This window comes from Eulemur rufifrons, chromosome 2 (assembly GCF_041146395.1).
Source record: "Eulemur rufifrons isolate Redbay chromosome 2, OSU_ERuf_1, whole genome shotgun sequence".
NCBI classification, from domain to species: Eukaryota; Metazoa; Chordata; class Mammalia; order Primates; family Lemuridae; genus Eulemur; species Eulemur rufifrons.
Window position 1 is genome coordinate 65,704,715 of NC_090984.1, and position 26,373 is coordinate 65,731,087.

A 26,373-nucleotide genomic window follows, 5' to 3' on the forward strand; every position below is an offset into this window, starting at 1 on the left:
AATTTTCACACCTTCCTCTTCTAAACTACAAAAGTGATAATATAATTTTTTTAGGATAAAAACTACACAATTTGACTTTAGAAAAAAAGAGTACTTAAAAGTTGTGACTTTAAGCAACTTCTGTGATCACCATCTGCCAAAAATTTATTGCCAAAATCAGAGGCAGGAGAGTGCAGTAGACACAGGCTCTGCAGTCAGAATGCCTGAGTTCTTACATTGAATCTGCCATTTAGTGTGTGACCTTGAACAAGTGACTTGCTGTCCTCATGTCTCAGTTTCTCCATCTATAGGAAAAGGGAATTATAAGCATAACTAACTCAGGATTACTCTGAGGATTAAATGAGATAATATGTGCAAAGCTCTTAGCAAAGCAGGTTCTAGTCAATGCAAAATAAGTTAGCTGGTAAGCCATCATCATCATTGGAAAGAGCCGTTCTAGAACTACACAATGAGTATAGTAGGAAGTATTCTTATCCTGCTTCATGGGACTTGTCCAGCGAGTGCTTGTTTCTAGGTCTTGTGTCACATATATTAATTTACTTTCCAAAAGAGATGATAACATGTTTGGAAGTGAAGTCAGCTCTGCATGAGATGGTAAACCATAAACCACTTGGCCCAGAGCTACCATCTACTCATCCTGTTAAGACAGGGACGAAAAGGTATGAAAGATATAAAACACCCACAGAATGTGGTGTGTTCTTGACTCTCCTACACAAAAGAAAAATTGTCATCTTCTGTTTATTCCAGACCTATTAATAATACAGCAGCAGCTGGATTCATTGAAAAACCATTTCCATCATCTTATTCTCTTCACCTATTTATTCTCTGGAACTGAGCAATATAATCACTGCTGCTCAGCCATTAGATTTTTCAGAAGCCGCTGAGGAAAAAGTTTGTATGTTTTAACCCTAGCAAACTGAATTTGATGTTGTTTTAGGAGCGGAAACTCATTTTCATCACCCAACTAAAAAACAGAAACACAATTCAGGAAAAACTTATTAATATACTTAAAATATAATGACAAAAATACATTTCAAATCTTAATTCCTAGAGCCAAAAAGAAAAGAGTTGACTGCTCTGACTCACAAGTTATTTACAATCTCCACACCAAATATCTTCTTTTCTTTCTTTCCCTTTAGAATATTTCTATTTGGCACTTGCTATGGAGCAAATGAATGTAAAAAAGCAGTCAAAACAGAAATATATTCAAGTGAATTCAGGCTATTAAAATATACATATGTATTCAGAAGTTGTTTTCCGGAGATCACACAGTCATTTCCAAGTTTCCCTTTGACACATGATTAGATTTTATGTATTTGTGTTTTTCTTCAAAATGCCAAAACATCAGCACAAACAACTTCTGAGATAACCTATCACCATATTCACTTTTTCAAAGACAATTTAAATATAAGTCCTAGGTGAGGGCTGCAAACTCTCAGAAAACACTGCTTTACAAGTAATTTTGATGCTGCTTACACTACTATTCCCTTATAATTACAGGCACTCCCTCAAGAACAAACTTTTGGAAGTTTAGCTAGTTATTAAGTCAAAACTAGATTTTGCAAGAGGTTACTGAGTCAGAAAAACAGTCATATTGCATGTTTTGCAGAGAGCAAAGCAAGATCACTACCTATACAAAATGCTTTTTACACAACAGATATTCAACAGGCATTTGTGAATTGACTTGAATAAATAACCTTCAGTACGAAGGACATTTGTTTTAAGTATTCCTTTTAAAAGTACCTTAACATATAAGATTCCTTTTGGCCATTTTTTCATCAGTAGTTTACACAAGTAGGGATGCATACATCCCAGAAATCAGCAAGAAAAGCCACTATAAAAGGAAAGAAAATACTAGAGATTATGTTCATATTAATTTTAATCTTACCTTATAAAATACATATTATATATTGTATAATATATAAATTCTATTAATAAAGTAGCATGGGTATATAATTACAACTACACACAGGAATATGTGATCGAATTTGTTTTCACCAACAGTATGTGTTTAAGAGTATGAAGATTACACAAAATGGAAAATTCTTCATTCATAGATCAAATCCATGTAGTTATTCTATATATCATTAAGATTAATTTGCTACAGTTCTAAATTTTTAGCAAATGTGACTGTCCTACGTATTAATATATATTTCCATTGCTTAGTAAAAGTTGCATGTGTCTTGAATAATCAGACTTTTGTAATCTCACACATTTCAGCTTTGAGCCTTAGGGGATGTTCACAAAGAAAAAAATGAAAACCAATGATGAACATGGTAAGTATATTAATTCTTTATACTTGTAAAGATTTTACTCTGATAGATGTAATGCACTTAGGCAAACCTCTAAACTTTCCTAAGCCCTGGTTTTTACAACTGTAAAATGGAGATAATAATGCCTTTCCCAGAGATACATAAATTGGAGGGATAAAGTCCACAAGAGGACAGAGGGTAAGAATTCTTACCATTATTAAGGTCCAGGAATAATATGTTTTAAAAAATGCTTACAAAATGATGTTAATAAAAAAGGAGTAAACTAAATTGTGCCTATGACACAATTAACAGGTGATTTCATATTGTGTATGTATATGGACAAAGTCTAGTAATGTGTATAAACATATGAAAACATATAATTTATCAGATGACAAAACTGTGCATATTTTTCTTTTCTCATTTCTGTTATTGTGGTATAATATTGTTTGTGCTATGCATTTTAAATGAAAGTTATGACAGCCCTGACAAAAGAATTATAAGAATTAATGATTATGTTAAATGTTCAAATCATATGTTTGAAGATAAGCAATTTATCTATTCACCAAAGGCAAATAACAACTTAGGCTGATTTCATTTATGCACTGCTGATGTCCATTTAAACAATGTTATAGAGTTTATAGTATCATAAGGGGAGGTATTAAAAAGCCTCGTTGGTTTGCTATTTGGGTTTTTTTTTTTCTTTGCTTATCCATAAAAATAGTAACTAGTTACTGCTATAATAAACTTGCTTCAATTATTAATAATATATAATTTCATATTTCCCTACTTAACACTTGCTCTCATTTCCTACAACAGCTATATTAAATCTTCTCCAAGCTCCTCAACTTCCAAATCCATCTATCTCTTTCTACCATTCTCCTATAGCAACAGTAGTGGTCAAATTATCAGAACATTTGCGTGTGGGCTAATTCCCTGAACCCCAGTTTCAAAAGGGCAAGGTGAAGAGGGCCAAGTGACACCAGTATACACAATGACTTGTTACAGGGGAAGAACCCTGACTCAGAAAAGAAAACTTTTATAACCAGGAGTACACCTGCCCTTTGTTCCAGAGGGAGACACACAGTATCTCTATCTTCCAAGAGTAGTGTCACTATTCAAACGTCCTTGAAACAATAGTCTTCAACAAAGGCAATCAGTGCCTCTGCTTGCAAGACATACAGAAATACAAAAGACCCAGAGAGAATTGTCTCCCTACATATGGTTCCATTTATATGTCATTTTTGGAAAGGCAAAACCATGGGGATAAAGAACAAGTCAGTGCTAACCAAAGGTCAAGAGTGAAAGGGGGGTTTGACTACAAAGGAACAATATGAGAGAATGTGGGGGATCAGGAGGTGGTGATAGAACTTTTCTATACCCTGATTTTTGTGGTAGGTACACAAATCTATGCAAGTATTAAAACTCATATAACTGTACAGTCAAAAAACAGTAAATTTTACTGTAAATTCACTTTTAATGTAAAAATAGCACAGAAAACAAGAAACAATGGACAAATGGAACTTCATCAAAGTTCAAAACTTTTATGCAACAAAGGACATTATCAACAGAGTGAAAGACAAACCATAGAATGGGTTTGTAAAGAAAATATTAGCAAATCATATATAAGGTCAGGCTCTAGTATCCAAAATATTTTTTTTAAAACTCCAACACAACAACAAAAGACAAACACAATCAAAAACTGAGCAAAGGACTTGAACAGACATTTTTCCATAGAAGATGTACAAATGAACACAAAACACATGAAAAGATGCTCAACATCATCAGTCATTAGGGAAATGCCAACTAAAACCACAAGGAGGTACCAGTTCACACACACTAGGATGGCTACTATATAAAAAACAATGGAGAAAAACAAGTGTTGGCAAGAATATGGAGATTGGAACCCTAGTACACTGCTGGTGGAATGTAAAATGTTGCAGCCTCTATGGAAAACAGTTTAGCAGTTCCTCAAAAAGTTAAACATAGAATTACCATACGATCCAGCAATTCCACTCAGGTATATGCTGAAAAGGATTGAAAATTTGGATTCAAGCAAATACTTGTACAACAATGTTCATAGCAGCAGTATTCATAATAACCAAAAGGGAGAAACAACTGAAGTGTCCATACATAAATGTATAAACCAACTGCAGTATATACAGACAAGGGAACATTATTCAACCATAAAAAAGAATAAGCCTTGATATGTTCCACAACATGGATGAGCCTTGAAAACATTATGCTAAGTAAAACAAACCAGACACAAAAGGACAAATATTGTATGATTGTATGAAATAACTAGAATAGGTTAATCTGTGGAAATAGAAAGATCAGAGGTTACCAGGGCCTGGAGGAAGGAGGGAGGAATGAGTTATTGCTTAATGGATGATAGAATTTCTGACTGGAGTGATGAAAGGGTTCTGAAACTAGATAATGGTGATGGTTACACAACACTAGGAATACACTTAATACCACTGAACTGTACACTTAAAAATGATTAAAATACAATAAAAATTTTAATAAAATACATAAATATTAAAAACCTCCTTAAACTCAGATTCCTCTCCAGTATAATTCTTTCTACTCTACTCTCCTCTTTATAGCAAAAATTCTTAAAAAGGCTGTCTTCACTCATAGCCTCCACTTCTGCTAACTCAGCAGCCCTCTTTAGCCCAGCCCAGTCCCTCAGCTCTCCTCACTGGCTCTCCACAAAGAACACCATCCAGCTTTTCCTGTTATGCCCATGGACTACTGACTCACTCCAAAAATATCCAGTTCCCTTAGTTTCTTGAAATGACACTCTACGTTTTCCTCCTCCCTTTCTGATCCACTACTGCTCAGTTTTGCTTTTTAGTTTTATTTTATTTTGTTTTTTCTGTTTTGGGGTTTGGCTAGGTTTCGTTGTGGGCTGTTCATTCTCTGTTACTTCTTTAATTGTTTTCCTAATGTTCAATTTTTTGGACCTCTTTTGGTCTCATCCCATGCTCTCTCATTAGACTTACCCATTCCCTCTTCCAAAACTTCAATTAAAATGAATGTGTTTCCCAAAACCACCTCTTCTTTTATTGTTCTTATCTAGGTGAACTGCTCCATCATTCACTCAATCAAAGCCATATATCATCTTTTATTTTTCCCTCTTCTCCCTCCTAAGAAATTATTACTTCTTCCATTAAGTCTTCCCCAGAACAGAAATCTTGTATTCCCAAAATTTTCTATCTTTACCCATCGGGCACTCTTTATATGCTCCTTTCAGAGTTTTTATGATCCTTTATTATAATTTTCTGTTTCCCTGTTATTCACCCCCATCTGCAAATGCAAACGATTTTAGGCTCTGTAAGGACAAGATTTCACTCATTCATCATTATACATCAGAACTCAGCTCAGTCCTTCACACAACAATAAGCAATCAATAAATATGTGAATAATACCTATCTTTGAATTATGAATAGATAACCATAAAAGCAAAGGATCTCTCTTAAACACATATTTGGACCTGGTGATTTCAGCATATTAGTTAGCTTTTAATTATTCTACAAATAATAAATTATGACAACCAATGTTTTCCACCAAAAATAAATAAAATAGCACAATTTAGGGACAAGTAACCTGCCACTGAAACTTCTGTTATGCCCACTGACTACCGCCTCATTCCAAAAATATCCCATTCCCTTGGTTTCTTGAAATGACACTCTAGGTTTTCTTCCGTCCTTTCTGATCCACTACTGCTCAGTTTTGCTTTTTAGTTTTTTTTACTTCAATTTTTTTTCTGTTTTGGGAGTGGTTTGGTTTGGATAAATTTGGTTTTTTATATATTTGTTTTCTTATTAAGGTTATTAAGTACAGAATATCCAATTTCATTAAGTACTAAGTTTGACAGTTGATATCTCTGACATTTCACTTGGACACTTCTTTTTTATTATTATTGTGAAGGTACATCCTCATTCTTTCAAACTCATGTTTTGGCTTGTGATTATCTTTCAAAATTTTTAGAGTAATTTCTGTGAGACCACAGATAAATCAAAAATTAGTGTTACTTTGGAACATGAGTCCTGTCGTGGAACCAATGCATAGTAGCCAGCTAGAAGTATCAACAAAGTGCTTGGGAAGGATGTGGCTAATGAACGCACAGTATATTGATGGTTTGAGAAGTTCCCTTCTGGAGATTTACTCTTGAAAATAAGCCACGTGGGTGACCTGAGACCAAGGTAATGATGAGCTGAAAGCTGTAGTGGAAGCAAATCCATCTCAACCTACACACGAATTAACAGCAAGGTTTGACATTACTATTCCAACAATACTGGACCATTTGAAACAGCAAGGTAAAGAAGCTGGATAGATGGGTACTGCATAAGTCAAATGAGCATCAGATCAGAAGAGAAATCATCTGGAAGCTTGCCTTTCTTTGCTGTCACAACATAAAGGCGAACCATTTCTACACTGTGTTGTTATGTGTTAAGAAAAATGGATTCTTTCTAACAATTGCAAGCACCCAGCACAATGGCTGGATAAAGATGAAGTGCTGAAACACAGTCCAAAACCGAATACTCATCAAAAAAAGCTAATGATGTCTGTTTGGTGGTCCAGTGCTAGTATTACCCACTACAACTTCACAAAACCTGGTCAATCAACTAACGCGGATGTCTACTGCAACCAACTGGACAAAACGATAAGGGTGCTTGTGATTAAGCAGCAAAGAGCGGTCAATAAAGACAGGCCAATCCTCCTGCAAGACCACATCCTGCAAACAACCAATGCTGCTCAAGCTACAGAAGCTGGACTTGGAAATTCTCTGTCACTCACTGTATTCACCAGATCTTGCCCAATTGACTACCACTTCTTCCAGGCTTTGGACCACTTCTTGTAAGGAAAAATATTCACCTTTTGAGATTTCATGGCCACTTGCTCTCCAGGCTTCTTCGCTGCTGGCATAAGCAAGCTACTGTTAAGATGGAAAAACTGTGTTGATAGTTTAGGTGCATACTTGGATTAATTGTACTGCTTCTCATTTGAGATATGATAAACTTTTGATTCGAAATTGGACATTTCATATTTAATGGCCTAATATGTATTTTCAATTGATTCATAATCATGTATTAATATTATATCACAACTCTGTTAAAGGCCCAAAGAACAATCTTAGGTATTTATTCTGTAGGAACAATTATGGCTAAAAGTACATTAGGTCCAGTCAAATTTACTCTAACAATTTGTTTTCTCTCCAGTTTCTTTCCCTTTTTTTTAGTTGTAGTAAAATACATATAATATTAAACCTACCATCTTAACCATTTTTAAGTATATAGTTCAGTAAGAAGAGCATTCACATTGTTGTGCAGCCAATCTCCAGAACTGCGAAACTGAAGCTCTATACCCTTTAAACAACAACTCCCCATTTTCTCTCTCCCCAGCTCCTGCTAACCATCATTCTACTTTGTTTCTCTGAATTTCACCACACTAAATACCCTCACATAAGTGGAATCAGACAGTATTTGTCTCTTTGTGACTGGCTTTTTTAAATTTAGCATAATGTCCTCAAGGTTCATCCATGATGTGTAACGTGTCAGAATTTCCTTCTTTCTTAAGGTTAAATAATATTCCAGTGTCTGCGTGTGTGTGCATGTGTACCACAGTTTGTTATCCATTCATCCATCAATGGAACTTGGGTTGCTTCCACCTCTTAGCTACTATGAACATCATCTTTAGTTTCTTTTAGTAACAGAAATTTTAAAATGATATCATAACCATTAAAAATAATGAACAAAAAGTTTGCAGAAAAGAGAAGTATTTTACCATGTATATATTTATTACTTTTTTCTCTATATATTATTTTTAGATGAAATTTTACCTTTGTGACTCACACTTTCACTAACAGGCATATGTTTAACACAGTCCAAACATCATGTCTGCTCTAAAAACGAATATTCATTCACTTTAATGACAAAGTAGCTCTTTTTAGCTACATTTAGAAGGAGCTTACTTTGGGAAAAAGACTTGTTTACTTATTTCTGAGTTATATTTTATAGACATACCAAAAATACTTTATTTCATGCATGAATATATAAACTAGGACTAGTCCTTTGGGATGTACCTGAGATTTCCCATCTAAATTTATACAGTCCAGAGACTCCCAAGATTAGGAACAAAGACAAGTAAAAATGAATAAATTGAGAACACAATTCACAATTATGAAACTTCTGCAATCTGTCTTTACTCGCTGCTCTCAGATGCATCATTGTCAGCATCTGACCCCGTTAGGTGGCTGATAAGAGGATTTTGAAGGCCAGCAGATTTTATTTTTAACCTCCCCATATGGTTGACCTTCTCATTTCAATGCGAGCATCATCTGCAGAGATGATCATCAAATGGTAACTCCTACCCTAAAATGTTTTGAGTAATTTGGTCAACTCAAAAGTGATGCTCAGTTAAAGAACAATATGTGCAGTGTAATTTCCTTTTTACTTAAAAGTTTGTACATAAATGTATTTTAAAAGGTCTGCAAGGCTACAGACAAAAATATCAAGAGTAATTTACTACGCCGGGCGCGGTGGCTCACGCCTGTAATCCTAGCACTCTGGGAGGCCAAGGCGGGTGGTCGCTCAAGGTCAGGAGTTCGAGACCAGCCTGAGCAAGAGCAAGACCCCATCTCTACTAAAAGTAGAAAGAAATTATCTGGCCAACTAAAATATACATAGAAAAAATTAGCCGGGCATGGAGGCGCATGCCTGTAGTCCCAGCTACTCGGGAGGCTGAGGCGGTAGGATCCCTTAAGCCCAGGAGTTTGAGGTTGCTGTGAGCTAGGCTGATGCCACGGCACTCACTCTAGCCCAGGCAACAAAGCGAGACTCTGTCTCAAAAAAAAAAAAAAAAAAGAGTAATTTACTGACAATGGGATTAAAAGCATGTTTTCAAACTATATGCAATGTTATGCTTATCTAATGAACACAATTTTCAAAATAACTTTTGCCAGTAAGATTTTAAATCTGTTAAGTTTTCTAATGTAAAATATATATAATAATTAATATCTCAAATTTAAAACTGTACTAAAACATAGAAAAGAAAGTTAATAACACTTTACAAAAACACACAAATGTATACTAATATGTTAATATTTCACGTTCAATATTAGCAATACCAATGATCACAACACATTATGTTACTATATTTCTCAAAATTAAAAGGAAAACAAATTATTTCATTGGCAACTTGTGCTCTACAATTTTATACCCTGATGAACCTTGAAGATAAAGACAGCAAAGATGATTTTCCATGCATACAAATTTTACATATAAAAATAATATAAATTATTCATCCATTCATTCAACAAACATTTAATAGACACCCACTTGCCCCAAAGACAGATTCAAAAATATATCTTTAAGAAAAGGAGATAAGAAGGCCAATCTCATCACATCATGGACTTCAGTCAAGTGACAAATCCAAATGTGAGGATATTACTAGAGCATAAAAGTAGTTCACTGAGAGTAGAAGGGAAGAGGCCAGGGGTGGAGTGAGCAAGCATAGAATTCTTCCCTGAGAAGTCAAGAAAGGCATGCCCAAAAGAGGTGAGTAAGCTAAATCTTGAGAATAGTAAAAAGTCACCTGGGGTTGAGCCCAGGGGTGGCATGGGTGACTTGATAATTTTCTATGCAAAGGGAATGAGCTAGGCAAAGGCATAGAGGAAAAATTGTTAAAAATGTTATTCACGGTAGGCTCTGTTCTTCTGTCCTGAGAAATTAAAACATGTAGCTTTATTTGTTTCTATGAGATGAGATTTCAATGGGTACTGTTATTCAAAAAGGCAAAACAATGTAATTCTTTTGACATTTATGGTCTCCTACTCATCCAGAGAATACCATTTAAAAAAAACAAAACAGCTGGCTCTTCATTCATGTTCTTTTATAAAGTCTCAATTACTCAGTACTTAGAACTACAGCATGCACCAATTATAGGATCAAAGAGCAATCTCAGATATTTATCCAAGATAGTTTATAAAAATAATTATAACTAAAAAAATTTTTCATCTCCTGGCAAAACTTGAATAATAACAGCATTTAGCAAGGTTAAGGGGAATTCCTCATTCTCTAAGGAGAGGAATTCAAATTAAAATATACTTTTTTCTGTTACAACGGTTGCAGTGTGTTTATAGAATATTTGAGCTATGAGAAAATACTTTCTGGTGTCCATAAAAAGCACCATCAAGCAACAGTGCAGTGTAGCCAGCAGGAACTTTAGAACAGGAATTAAATGAGGAAAGGAGAGGAAGAGATATGCTCTCCACTTGGACATATTCTTGCACAACGAAAATCTTACAATAAGTTCTAGCTGTTGGTAAACACTGTTATTCATTACTATTCTAGAAGTCAATGGAATTTTAGGGTGTACCTGGTATGTTCAACAGTTCAAAAGGCTTCCATGCTCAGGCTTTTTTTTATGTTTAGCAGTAGCTGCCAAAATTGAAATACGAAAGTGGAACATAAAGGATTTCCATTATCTCTAAACATAGATACATCCAGATGCAGGTAGAACATGAAAAAATTCAGATGAAAGTAAGTGTTTCCCACTCTCTTGCCCTTTCTCCCCGAGCCAAAAGAAACAAAACCAGTTCCACTAAATTAGCGGCAATGTCTTTTATGATATAATAATCCAGATGAAGAACTTAATGTGTTTAAATGAACAAGTTTATTTTCAAAGATCACGTTTGGGATAGAGTTCCTAGAAGCATGCTCAACCATGTAATGAAAAAACTTACTCTGCTTACCACCATCTGCTGACACCCTTGCAGCCAATTCTCTTAATATAATAAAACATACAAGCCAAGAAATACAAGGTAGTCAGCAGGATGTAACCACATCTGTTTATAAATGTGCACTCAATGAGATAGTCTTCAACAGATTCTATAGCTATTTTGCACCAAAACAAAAGGTGGACTGAACAATTAACTTTTGTTAGTTTCTCCTCATCATTTATATTTAATTTATCACAGTGTTTATCATCCAGATTGGTATGTGATGGTAAAGAAAACAAGAATTATGGTAGGTCTTCCTCCTTTGATGGTTGGTGCTGTCATTTTAACACAAATGATTGAGATTTGACATCAAGCAGTTTTCCAGAAAGGAACTTGTGTACCTCTCAATGGCACATCTGGTAGCTGCAGATGGTGTGGATTAGCATAACTTTTCTATTAATAATGTATCAAAGTATAATGCAAAATAAGACTTATGCCTGATGTCAATTGTTTGTTCTTGCAAACATTAGTACATTAATAAAATCTTCTATAGATGGTTCTAAGCCTTTCTTTCAGCTCAAATTTCAGGAAAAAACTCAGAAAGCAATCCTGACTTCCCTGAAGGTATCAGTGAATTAACCTGCAGGCAGCCCACTGTCACTATTGCTCTCCCTTCCTCTTGCACAAAGATAGTCAAGACTACTGCAACAGGGTGCAACAAGTATAGAACGGAGAGTCAACACCATGCGTGCCCTTTATACTGCATAAGGATTTGATCTCTATCATATGTGTATGTGTATTCAGTCTGTCCATGTTACTGATACAACAGAAGCAATACATCTTTCAAATAAGCATTTACAATCTACCTGCAGTGTGAGGACAAGAATACTAAGGAAAAACTTACATCCAATCTGTAGAAGGAACAGCACTAGGCTCTATGACAGATACAATGATATCTAAGGTATAGGTTCCTCAACTAATTTAAAATCAAGAAGAATAAAGAATTCATGTTATTAATACACAGTCATGCACTGCATAATGACGTTTCAGTCAGACAGATCATATATATGACAATGATCCCTTGAGATTACAATACTATATTTTTATTGTACCTTTTCTGTTTAAATATGTTTAGATACACACATACTTACAATTGTGTTACAACTGCCTACGGTATTCATAACAGCAACATGCTGTACAGGTTTATAGCCCAGGAGCAATAGGCTATGCCACATATATAGCCTAGATGTATAGTTTGTGTAAGTATACTCTATCATGGTCACAAGTTGACAAAATCACCTAATGACACACTTCTCAGCATGTACCCTCATCACTAAGAAACACAGGACTATATAATGTGATATGTCATTATTAACATGAGCCCCAATCTGTAAAAGACTTGAAACAATGTACAAATGCCATATGACTGGAAAAACATAGTAATGCAAGGCGGCCTACAGAAATACGTATCTTTTCCATGGAATGGCTGGAAAGGCACCATGAAGGGAAGCACTACATGCTTGAGACCTGGAGCATAGGTTGCATCTTAGTAAGCAAATATGTTCAAGAAAAGAAAATTCAGACCTAAATGGTATAATTCAAGGTTAATAAAACAGCAAGTCACAAGTGGTATTTGAGGAAGTTTGTGACATCCATATTGACCAACACTGTTGACATAGGTGAGTAATGGAAATAAAACTCCACATGGTAATGACACAGAAAAAGTAGAGGAGTATTCGAAAGAACAGATACACCACACAAATCAGAAATTCAGCTCCTAGTTAATGCATAATTTATTATTGCAACACTAAGTTATTTATAGCTCACCTAGTTCCAAAGGCCCTAGTATTTATTTATACCTACTCGATCTTGTTTCTAAAATGATTCAAAAGTAATTCACAGAAAAGCATACAACTTTTAACAAGGTAAAAATAACTTACTCAGTAAAGCTGGGCAAAGCCAGCTGTTTATTACGTAAGAAGTGATGATGACCTAAACCTTTCAAGCACCTGTCCCCTCCTAACCCCTAAGCTGTATTCCTAACCTGTACAAACAGCCAAGTGTTCCATGTTTGGGTTCTCCTTAGATTATGAAAATTAGCGTCTATGGTTCCTCTAGTCCTTGAGTCCTTGATAATATTTCAAAAACTCATTTTAAGTTTAATGGAATTTAAAAATATAAATACCATTAGCTAATAAGATTAAAATGATCATTTTCAAAGGCAATTATGTTTCTGATCTAAATTAGAAGAAACATTATTCCCAAACTAAAATTTTGATTAAGATTTGTAGTTTCAATAGTCTCTACCAGTGCTGCTTCAGGTAATACTTAACAACTATTAGTATTAGGGATAGAATGTTGTTCATGAAAAAAAATCTACATGAAACAACAGCTAATATCATTACTTAATAATGAACAGGGAGTGAGTATTCTTCAAGAACTACTGTTTTCACATTTTTAACTTTTTTCCTAAAGTTTTGACCAAAGCTATAGACAAGAAAAAAATAAAGGAGTTATGTATTGAAAAAATATATATAGTCTCATTATTTGCTGTATAATTGCATCTTTAAATGGAAAGTAAAGCCTCTGAAAGACTACTACATAAGTGATTATTTTCTTCTTTGCCAAAAAAAAAGATAAATAATCTTTCTGAGACACGACAATGTTGCAATTAGGCCAATTAATAGCCCTATAATGACCTGTGAAAGGAAGAATCACATGTCCGTCACTTTAAGTCAAAAGCAAGAAATGACTAAACTTAGTGAGGAAGGCATGTCAAAAGCCAAGACAGACCAAAAGCTAGGCCTCTTGCACCAAACACTTAGCCAAGATGTGAATACAAAGGAAAAGTTCTTTTCCTCTAGAAAGAAATTAAAAGTGCTACCCCAGTGAACACACCAATAAGAAAGTGAAACAGCATTAGTGCTGACAGGGAGAAAGTTTTAGTGATCTTGATAGAATATCAAACTAGCCACAATATTCCCTGAAGCCAAAGCCTAATCCAGTTTCAACGCCCTAACTCTCTTCATTTCTATAAAGGCTGAGAGAAGTGAGAAAGCTGCAGAAGAAAAGCTGGAAGCTAGTAAAGGCTGGTTCACGAGGTTCAAGGGAAAAAAGCTATCTCCATGACATAAAAGTGCAAGGCGAAGCAACAAGCGCTAATACAGAAGTCACAGAAAGTTAACCTGGAGATCCATTTAAGGTGATTGAAGAAGGTGGCTACACTAAACTACAGATTTTCCACACAGATGAAACAGTCTTATATTGGAAGAAAATGCGATCTACAACTTTCATAGCTAAAGAGGAGAAGTCAATGCCTGGCTTCAAAGCTTCAAAGGACAAGCTGACATTTTTGTTAGAGGCTAATGCAGCTGGTGACTTTCAGTTGGAGCCAATGCTCATTTACCATCCAAAAACTCCTGGGGCCCTTAAGAATTATGATAAAATCTACTCTGCCTGTGCTCTACAAATGAAACAACAAAGCCTGGATGACAGCAGTCTGTCTACAGCATGGTTTACTGGGTATTTCAAGCCCACTTTAAGACCTACTGCTCAGGGAAAAAAAAAAAAATCCATTCAAAATATTACTGCTCAGTGCCAATGTACCTGGTGACCCAAAGACTCTGATGGAGATACACAAGGAGGTTAGCGTTGTTTTCATGCCTGCTAACACAATATCCATTCTGAAGCCTATGAAATAAAGAGTAATTTTGACTTTCAAGTCTCACATTTAAGAAATACATTTTGTAAGGCTACAGTTGCCACAGATAGTGATTCCTCTGAGGGATCTCTGGGCAAATCCAATGGAAAACCTTCTGGAAACAATTAGCCATTCTAGACACCATTAAGAACATTCATGATTCATGGGAGGAGGTCAAAATATCAACATTAACAGCAGTTTGGAAGAAATTGATACCAACCCTCATCAATGACTTTAAAGGATTCAAGACTTCAGTGGAGGAAGTAACTGTAGATGTGGTGGAAAGAGGAAGAGAACTAGAATTAGAAGTGGAGCCTGAAGATGGGACTGAATCACTGCAATCTCATGATAAAACTTAAACAAATGAGCATAGTTTCTTATGAATGAGCAAAGAAAGTTGTTTTCTGAGATGTAATCTAATCCAGATGAAGACGCTGTGAACAATGTTGAAATGACAACAAAGTATTTAGAATGTTATATGAACTTAGTTGATAAAGCATTGGCAGGGTTTGAGAAGACTGACTCCAGTTATGAATAAAGTTCTACTACAGTTAAAATGCCATGCTACAGAGAAATCTTTTGTGAAAGGAAGTCAATTGATGCGGTATTGATTCATTCATTGTTGTCTTTAAGAAACTGCTACAGCCACCCTAACCAGCACCAATCACCACCTTGATCAATCAGCAGCCATTAACATCAAGACAAGGCTTTCCACCAGCAAAAAGATTACAACAGGCTGAAGGCTCCGATGATCATTAGAATTTTTTAGCAATAAAGTATTTTTCAATTAAGGCATGTACATTGGCATTGTCTGACATAATGCTATTGTATACTTAATAGACTACAGTATAGTGTAAATCTAACTTTATATGCATTAGGAAATCAAATAATTTGTGTGCCATGCTTCATCGTAATAATCACTTTACTGCAGAGGTCTAGAACCAAATCTGCAATATCTCTGAGGTATGCCTGTATATAAAAAGTCAAAGGTCTACAGTACTCTAGCATAAAATAACTAAGATCATTTCACTACAAAAACAACTCGTTTTGGAATGGAAATAATATGCCATCGTCACCCATCCCCCAAATTATCAGAAGTGCAGAAGTATACCCTGCAAACTAACAATAATAGCTGGCAACACTCCAGGTATTTAGGGAGTCAACCACCAAGATGCTCACAGATATACTTCAATCCTATCTATTCTCATTGACTCTTCAAAAGACAAATTTTTGAACAAATTTTAGCCCTGAAAATATAGGAAATCACTTAAGTTAACAATCTTTCCTTGGTAATTCTTTAATGAAGTTCTCAAATTACTTGTGTCATTTCATTACACATATGCATTTCTTAAATCCCTAGATGATTATATTGTTGAAACTACCATAGTAGTCTTTTAATACTTTTGCCAATATTTTATCAAATATAGTTTTCTCCAGAACCATTCTGCTCTCCTAAGATAAAGCAAAGAGCTGCTAGTTTCTGGCATGCTCAGTTTTTTCAAGTGTTTTGTCTTTTTTTCAATGTTGAGAAATTTTATTAATCCTCCCAACCTGTTAAAATTAAAGCAATAAATCTCTGGATGGCATCTTTGGAAAGTGAAAGACTAATCAAATAAAGAATTTCTAGATTCAATTCCTATCCATCACATACTAATTGTTTATTCTTGAATAAGTGAGCTAAGGCCACTAATCCTCAGTGCTTCATCTACAAAGCCAATCTTCTAGGAGGAATAAAAAAAAGTAGCACAGTACCTGACATAATAAATGTTATCCAAAAACAAATAAGTAGATGATACATTGATAGATTGATAGATAGATGAAAAAACTCCTGACTTGTACAAAATGAAGGTGAGTTAGGCAATAAGCTTAGAACATTCGTAAATACTTTCAGGACTATAACAGAACTGAAACAAGTGTCTTGACTTTTCTCTTTTTTCCCAATAAAATTATTAAAGATAATATATTCCAGGTATATTCCAAGGAAATGGAATCTTCCAATACAAAAACTCTTCTAAAGGGAAAAATTGCCTGCATAGCATATGATACGCGAAACTGCACACACTGAAACAAAGGCAGAGGCACATGCTTCGCAAAAACTCAAAGGATGGCAACAACAGCCTAGTTAGAGCAATAATCAGAAATGGAGCGCCCTTTTTGTTTTTCATATAAAGCAGAACTACCATGGATGGTGACAACCTCTGTCCAATTCAGCAGCACAAAGCAAAAACAGCTGAAATATTTGGTTAGATACCAGTTTTCCCTCTCCTCTCTCTCTCTTTCTCAAGCATGCAAACATGCACTATTTCACTATTGCAGGCCATCTTCCAAAGTCATGATGCCTCCTCCTCCTTCATCTTCACATTACAAATAATCTACTCCCTTCAAGGTCTATTCCAATGCTTCCTCTCCAGTGAAGCCTTTCCAGATAGACCACTCTAAATGAGTAGCATCTCACTCTTCTATGACTCTTCAAGGCATGATCTCTCACAATCTGCCTTCACTACTGGATGGTAAACTTTTGGGTTTTCTTTGTTTGCCATATTTGTGGTAAATTTTTAAACAATACACGTACTTTACTCTTCTTTTATCCCTTAGAAAATATGCACTGCCTTAAAAACTGGTACTCTAGACACATTTGTGGAATTTAATTCCAAAACAAAATTTATATGTAGCTAGCTATTTACAAACATATATGCATACATAAACATACCAAAATAATCTAATATAAATTTTTTTTTTCTAAAAACTTCCAGCAATCCCCAACCTTTTTTGCACCAGGGACATGGAAGACAATTTTTTCCAGGGGGCAGGGGGGAGTCAGAGCTCAGGTGGTGATGTAAGTGATGGGGGGGGATCAGGGAGCGGCTGTAAATAGAGAAGATGAAACTTTGCTAGCTCGCCCACTGTTCACCTTCTGCTGTGCACCCCGCCAAGTTTCATGGAAGACAATTTTTCCATGGACGCATGTGGGCGCAGGGGTGGGGGGGTGCAGCAGATCTCTACGGCCGGGGTTGGGGACCACAGTTCTAAATGATTTCCCTATTCACCTCTTAACATTTCCAAAAGACTTTCATCAAATGTTTAAAGGCCTACCAATGCTGATGAATACGTCCCTTAATTCCATGTCTTGGTATTAACTGTAGTGACTCCACTGGCATAAATTAAGATTTACTTAGTTTCATCAAACTGTATGCCCTCTTAATAAATGGGGGATGTTATATCACACATTTATTACAATCACAAATTATCCAGATGTTTTTCCTACACATAGCTCTTCAGCACCTTAATTCTTTCATTTGAGCATCCATGTCTGTACACACGACCATTCATCCTTTCATTTAAAAGCACATCCACGTATTGAGTGTACTACTTGCACAACTACAGAGTGGGTATTAAATAAGTAATTATTAATTGAATTTTCATTTTTCTTTTAAGGATTCAAGTTTTCCAAACACCTTAGCCAAACTGCTGAGGAAGTTCCTCTTTGTATCAAGAACAATCTTCTGTGCTTTTTCCACTAAATGTGGAATTATTTCAGGGCCACCCATATAAAAAAAAAGAAAGACAAAAGAGTATCAGGCATAATCTTTTTCTGGAGTTTGTTTTGCAGTTTCCATGTTGACAGACCTCACAATAAAATTCTTACACAAATTACCTTCCTTTCAGTGCCAAGAATAACTTAATGCTACAAGCTCTATTACATACATGCCCCAGCCTTCTATCTTACATTAACTTGTGGAGAAGGTAGTGGCTAGAGGCAGAATCATTTTTTCAGGTATGCACTTGCTTCAGTGTGCCAAAACATAGTACCTTTAGACTTGATACCTTTAGAAGTGTACCTATCAGAATGAGAAGTTATACAGTGGCCTGTTGGAAATCTAAAGCTGATTATTATTAGAATCAATAAGAATAAATATGAATAGCCATTCATTGAAAGGGAGGTCACTAAAATTCTAGGTGGCTTCGTTCATTGCTTACAAATAAGAATCTGTCAACATTTCCATTAAACACATCTATTTCTAGAATGTTACAGCTTCAAAACTTATGTTGGAATAGAAGCCCCATTAAAAATATCCAACAAAGGCTATTTCTTCATAAAGTTAAAAATAAATTTCACTTAGCTCTATGAATTTGAAATACTCAGTCAGAATACCATATGTATTTCAATAATGTATCTGTTTACTTGTTTCTGAAATGGCCAGTGATGGACCCCCTCAGGATACAAGTCAAACTTTTTTAAATGAATCGATAAGATAAAACTGGGTTATAATACTCTGAGAGATTAGCAGAATTTCATTTTTTAGGAGAAATGGTAGAAAAGTAAAATTTTTCACAACAAAAATCTAAAAGATCAGATTTCAAAATATTTAATGCATATAGGAGTAGTTCATTACTGACCAAACCAAATTTTCTTGTTTAAAACTTATACTTTAATGAGGGTGTTAATAACCAAAGTTATTCTTTCTAAAATAAAAGAATATTCTTCATTTCTAAAATAACTAGAATTATTATAATGCAGGAGGGTTTTTTTGTTTTCAGATCTTATTAACATCACTTTTTGTCTTCACCCACATATTTGGTGTCAAAGCTTTCCTCCCTTATTCCTTTTGTTAAATATAACTTTGTTCATAATTAAAGTTAGGGGAAAAAGTCAATAATACCAGTCACCAAAGGTTTAATAAGCATATATAATCAAAAACATATATATATAAAAACATTTTCAACCTTAAAATAAAAAGATAAGAAATATTTCGTGGATATTATTTTCGTTAGCATGTGGTTCTCAGGGCCTTGCACAGTATTGCTGGGCTTGAGTATCAGTAGGAAAGAATGCAGACACCTGGGTTCCAGTTCTAGTTCTAACTTTGAGTTCTAGTTTTGCTCCTCGATATGACTCTAAACTAACATGTTAAAATTTCCTTGGTAATTACTGAAAACTACCCGTGAAGCTATCTTCACTTTCTGAATGCATTCGCCACGCAGCTAGTGAGTGCTCTGCCCGTACCAAACATTGCTTCTAAGGCAGAGATTTAAAAGATAAACACAAATTTTTATATCTTTGACCTCATAGAGCCTAGAATCTAGCAGAGAAGAGAAACATTATGCAAATAGTTACATGAATATTTATACATAGTCACACCACCTGCTAAAAAAGAAACACTGAGTGAGAAACGGGAGTGCATAACCAGGGAAGGTCTCTCTAAGGAAGTGACATTCAAATTGAGACATTCAGGATGAGCAAGCATGAGCCACATGAAGCAAAAGGGAAGTGGAAGAAAAGTCATCCAGTCAGGGGGAATCAGAGTATGAACCCAGGGAGATAGGAAGGGCTCGGGAACCAACCATCAGAGCCAAGGGTGGGAAAAGAGGTGAGATGAGTCTCCTGGGCGGAGCCGTCAGATATACACAGCCTTCCTTACAGATTATTGTCCATGTCCTGGCTTGTGGCCTTCATCCTAGGTGCAAAGGGAAGCACATCATCCTCAATGGAAAGCTAGAAGCCAACGGAGTTCTGGGGATGCAGTCTGCAGCCTCCAGGGGTACAGAGCAGGGTAGAGAATGGCAGGTAATGGATGGAGGGAGGGCACCGTGGAGGATATCCTAGAGGACTTCACTGAATGGTTTTACACAGCGGTGTGCTTTGATAAGACCTACATTTATTAAACTGATAAGAACAGATACTACACTTGATCTTAGCCAAAAGGCCGAGAAGCAATAAGAAGATTTACATTTATACAAAATTCTCTGCTAAGTAAAGGATGGATGAGGATACTTGCATTATAGCAAAATCATGATTTCTAGGACCATGGGGTTAACAGTGCAGATGAACAGAAGTAAACAGATTTGAGATACAATTTGAAAACACAGTGGAAAAGACTTGGTGATATGGTGAAAAGGAAAAAGAGAAGGTGGTGTTGAGAATGACATCTCAACTTCTGAAATAAGCAAGGACAATACTGAATCACCCCTGGATCATGCGCTGTATGTACTGTCAGAGGAAGCACAAAAGCATTCTTCACTGAGTTCAAAACTTAATTTCTTCACAAGTCTTTGGTAAAAATAGCTAACTAAGAAATCCTATCCAATTTCTACACATACGATGCTAAAACATGTACATTCAAATAATATATTTAAATTCTAAGCCCCAAAGAAGAGCTTTGGTAACTCTGAGAAATGGATATCCTCTAGCTCAACACCATATATACAAAATAAAAACCTTCATTTATATTGTGCTTCATGGATTTCTCTCTCCACCTCGACTGCTCGCTTTCCTACAAGCCACCATCATCTCTCATTTGAATTCCTATAAAAGCCCCTAATCAGCCTCCCTGTTTTCACTCTCACCTCCAGTCTAGGCTCTACACAGCAGCCATGAGTGACCCTTTAAAATCTTAAATCAGATCACACCACTCCTCCTCTCAAAACCCTACACCAGCTGCAGTCTCACTTAGAGGGAAGGCCACAGTCCTTAAGCGGCCCACAAGCCCTTATGCGCAATCTGACCCTCACCTCTCACCTCATCCCCTCACTCACTCCACTCCAGCCTAGCAGCCTGTCACTGCCCCTTGGACACTTTAGGACTTTTGCGCTGGCTGTTTTCTCTGCCTGGCACTCTTCTCACAGATGTCTACATATCCACATGGCTTTTCCTTCACCTAATTTGACCCTTTACTCAAATGTCACCTTCCAAGGATGCCCATCCTGACCACCCTATTTAAAATTGCACCCCACTCCCAACTCTACCCTGCCCCACCTACGGCAGCCCCAGTTGTCCTTACTCATATTTTTTTTTTACTTTTACCCATCGCGTTAATTATATTTCATGTAATTTGTTTATTTACTATGCTTATTTTTCATTGTTTATCTCTACCCACGAGAATGTAAGCTGCAAGGGAGCAGGGATTTTGTCTGTTTTGTTCACTGATATACCCAAGTGCCTAGATTAGTATCCAGTATACAGTAGGTGCTCCATATATTTATTTGTGGAACAAATGAATGAATAAATGAAGCACAAAGCATTATCCGATTGAATCATGCCTACAAACCCTGTAGGGTAATATTCAAATAATTATCACCATTATGTAGATGAGAAAACAGCACCTGCAAGAATTTAGATGATTTTCCTAAGTAGTTAGTATACTAAACCAGAGCGTAACTCCAGATTTATTGACTCTTACCTTCAGTAAATCCCATTTTTCATTGTTTCCCAATTGTCAGGTTTTTAAAGTTTCTATATGCACACATGCACACCCACACACATTCCCCATCAAGACTGTTAGCCTAAACAGAGGTTCATTTTCCCCTACTACAAATAGTATTGGCTTGGGTGACAGGAGAGGAAGTGGACTTCAGTAGTTTTCTCTCCCTGATAATCAGCGAGCTATCAGGAAAATAAAGAGAAAGAGCTGGTTTCTAACTCTATCAGCAAAAACTTCAGATGTGGTTATAAAGCTGGGAAAACACAATTCAGAGCAAACAAGACGTGGCAACCAAGTAAAAGTACATAACATTATGATGGCCAGGACTTAATTACACAAATGGTTTAAAATGGCTGAGCTTCAAGATGTTCCAATTTTTCATGAGAATTAAACAGGTAAATCAGGGAGGGGGCAGGGACCTCTTTGCTTTCTGTCACCACAAGTGACATGCAAATGAATCTTCTTATAAGAGCCTTGGAAGAAAACAAACCAAATAAACTGTTACCTTTAGCACAAGAATGGGGTGAGGGAGAGATATGGATACAAAGTATGAGAGAAAATAAGGAGAATAATATTAATCAATAATGTAAATTTCCTATTTTTTTCTTTTAAAAGTAAAAAATTTTCTCATCTCTACTTATAAAAATTCATCAATTTTCATATTTTATAAAAAATTATATATAAAAAATTAAAAACACTTATAATCCTATCAGCCATGGTAGAGAAAACCACTTACAATTTTAGATAAGCTATCTATCTAGACTTCTATGTATGTATACAAATTTTTAATTGGCTCATTTTATACATGTTTTAAAAACCTTTTTTACTGAAGCATATATCAGAGACATCTTTCATGTAAATAAAAATATTTTTTCATATCCACATTTTAATGTCTGCATAATCTTAATTATGTGGATATGTTTCATTTACCTACTTCCTTATTGTGAGATATGAGTTGTTTGCAATTTGCTTCCTTTCATAAACAACTATGCAATTGATATTTCTGTACATATGATTTTGTACATGTGACATTTTCATTTCAAAAAGTTCAAAAAATGGAACTCCTGGATCAAAAGGCAAGCAAATTTCCATGTCTTTTAATTCATATTCCAAGACCATTCTCAAAGATGATTTCAAGTTTATACTCATATGAATGAGACACAAGAATAGTCATTTCCCCCACAGCAAGTATTATTGTTTTCAACTTTGCTGATCTGCCAGGTGAAAACTGATCTCTAAAGACGTTTTCTGTGCCTTTTTATTACAAAATTTTACATGCTTATTGGCATGATCATCTTTTTATATATAATGGCCTGCTTCTGTTCCCCAAATGCACAGAATTAAAATCACTAGGAGTGAGTCCCATGAATCTGAATTTTTAACATACTGCACAGATGATTCTCATGAACACTCAAATGTGAGAACAGCTAACCCATATACTAAATGTTTACATTGCTGAACAGCTTACAACAAATTTTGGCTTACATTGTCTCAACAGATCTACACAATAAGCAGGTAGAGCAGGAAGATCAGCAGATACTTCCAGAAAATTAAAAAGAAAAAGACTCAGAGAGGCATAGTAACTTGCCAAAGATCACACAGCTAACAAGAGAAAGAACTCCTCTCATAATGCTACAAAACAGAGATAAAAGATACTCCAGTTTCAAAAATGGTAAGATGTGAACAATTGTGCATCTTAAGTTGGAGAATATCTGGTAGAAACCTATGTGACTCAGGCAGGTCATAGTTAACCTTAGGATTAAAACTTAACAGGTAGACAAACATTATACAACTTTTCTATGTTTCAAACTGATGTTTTTAAAAAGAAATTAAAAAGAAATACTTCTATTAAGCGAGTGTGGTGGTGCATGCCTGTAGTCCTAACTACTCAGAAGGCAAGAGGATGGCTTGAGCCCAGGAGTTCGCAGCTGCAGTGAGCTACAAGTGTGCCACTGCACCCCAGCCTGGGCAGCAGAGTGAAACCCTGTCTCAAAATTAAAAAAAAAAAAAAAAAGCAATTCTTCCTAGCTGTGAATAGATAAATAAATAAACCCATTCTAGAAAGAAAGAAAGAAACAAACAAACAAACAAACAAACACTCCCATAGAGAAAACAGAGTATGTATTAGGTAGGAAGTTGTGGTCAAAAGCATCCACTTTCTACATTGACAGAACCCCACAAATCGTGCTTGCATTTTGAAAAGGGGAGCATTCTCCATGACCAGACCACAAATGCCACACTTAGACAATCCTGTATATTGCAGTGCAGTGGTATCCGGTGTGGAACTATGATCCAGTGGAAAAGTGTTCTGAACACTTAACAGTTAATGACAAATAGACCTTTGTCATTAACTATGCAGCTTTGTTATTAAATCTTTGTGTTACAGTCTCCTAATCTGTAAAATGAGAACAATTCCAGCCTGATAGAATTTTTATAAAGATAAAAAGAAAAAAAGAAACAAAATAGATAAAGTGGTTATTGTTTTTTTAAAAAAAGATATGATTAAGAATTAGAGTTGCATTTCTGAAAGACTGACTTACTCATTTGGAAGAAATTGGTTGCTTCCATATGATCTCATAGAATTTTGAAAATTTACCTAACTGTTTAGGACATAATAGCTATAGTAAGCAATCATACAAAATAGGATCCCAACAAAAACTCTATTAAACCATTCAAGAAAAGTTGCGTTATCACTAAAGAGTTTGTGATGTATGATTCTCAGGAAAAAAAAGACCTTGCAATACTCAAACTATGTATCAAGTTTGTTTTGGAAGGCACTTCATACAAAAACAGAAAACTAATAATGCTTTCCTTACTTCCAATAGACGAATTTAAATGTTAAAGTAATAGAACATACATGGGTCACATACGCTGTATCACTAAAGGCTAATCTATATATAATACTTTAAAATCTGGGGAAAAAATATAGGGCTTTTTGACAGATTGGTAAGTTCTTCAGTGGTACTCAATACCTTTCGGTAAAAAATAAATTTGGAATACTAATGTTTAAGAAATAGCAGTTAGCATTTTCTTATATTGTGGTGCTTCTCAAAAATAATCTTGTTATACTAATACAAAGCTCTCTATGTTTCTTGAAATGTAAAGGAAAATGTTTTTATTTCTGAAGGCAGTGGTACATCCAGTTTTTCAATTCCACGTTGTGCACTTCTACACTTATGTATGTTTTTCCACGTTAAGACAAGAAACTGAGGGACTGTATGTATAATGGTTATGATGGTCACTAAATATAATAATCATCTAAGCTGGAGTTAGCAAGAGGAACAGTCTACTTTTTTAAAGGACTGAAAGAATTTCAGTACATTTTAGCCAATAATCCTAGGGAAGCAGTAAGTGGAGTGGTCTATGGAGCACCTCAGGAATGAACGGGCATGGTCTTTTTTTCCTCTTCGTATATCAACAGGTCTATTTGTGCCTGGGGCAACAAAGATACATTGCAAAATTCTCACTGAATAAATAAATCCCACATTATTCAAATATTTTTGCTTTTGATGAATAAGATATAACATATATCACATTTTGTGACTTCATTTGGCTATTAGACTTCTCGAGACAAAAAAAAAATCATCAGTTATCCTTATCATTACATCTTCCAACACAACTAGATTGATAATTCTAACCAAAATAGAAGCCACTGTTATTGCTGCTCATGTTCATTTTGTTTTTAATTGAGCTGGCTGAGAATTTGATTAAATTGGCTCTGATTCCGTTCTGAGGATTACATCAGTTGTGTCCACAGATACAAACTGCCTGAGCCTTCCTTTGCTTTTTAAAAGTACAGACATTTAAAAATATTTCTTTATAAACAAAATGAAAGTGAGATAAATTTTAAAGAATCAATCAATATTAAAGACTTCTATCTGGATGCTATTTAAAATACAGAAGGCAGAGAATTTCTCTGTGGGCTGGCAAATATTAATACTCATCCAGAAGGTTGATTTATAATATCTCAATCACTGGAGTGTTCTGGTTCAATTGATTAATATTTATAAAATGTTCAAAGTGCTAATTCTCATATTTATGATGTAAATATGAAAATATTTATATCAAGGTTAGCATTTGCTATATTGAGTTCAATCTACAACTTACTAAGAATCAATACACACACCAACAGAATACAGTTTACATCAAATAAATACAATATTTTAGTAACACCAAATTTAGATACATTTGTAAATAAAGTAGCAACATTTCTTCATGAGAAAGTTCCAGAATTCATTCATTATTATATAAATTAATTTACTAGCTTTCAAACCCTGTCAAAAAAATTTATGAGCAATTTCTTTTGTATAATACACTTTATACGTGGGGAGGTTGTTTATGTAAAAGAATTTATCATTTAGGATTTTGCTCATACCAGCCTTAACCTGTAACCTTAATAATGTTTTATGAATGAATCTGTCATCATAGCTTACATGGACTGACTGCTTAGTGTACAAAGCACTGTGTAAATATTCTTTAGATGTTAACTCCCATGATAAT

General features: G+C 35.2%; 1 protein-coding gene and 1 pseudogene across 3 annotated transcripts in view; both read right to left on the bottom strand.

The window, feature by feature from the left end:
- Positions 1–26,373, bottom strand: part of PRKD1 (protein kinase D1) — a 297,341-nt gene that overhangs the window by 245,344 nt on the left and 25,624 nt on the right. The window lies entirely within an intron of this gene.
- Positions 20,292–20,391, bottom strand: LOC138380952 (U2 spliceosomal RNA; annotated as a pseudogene).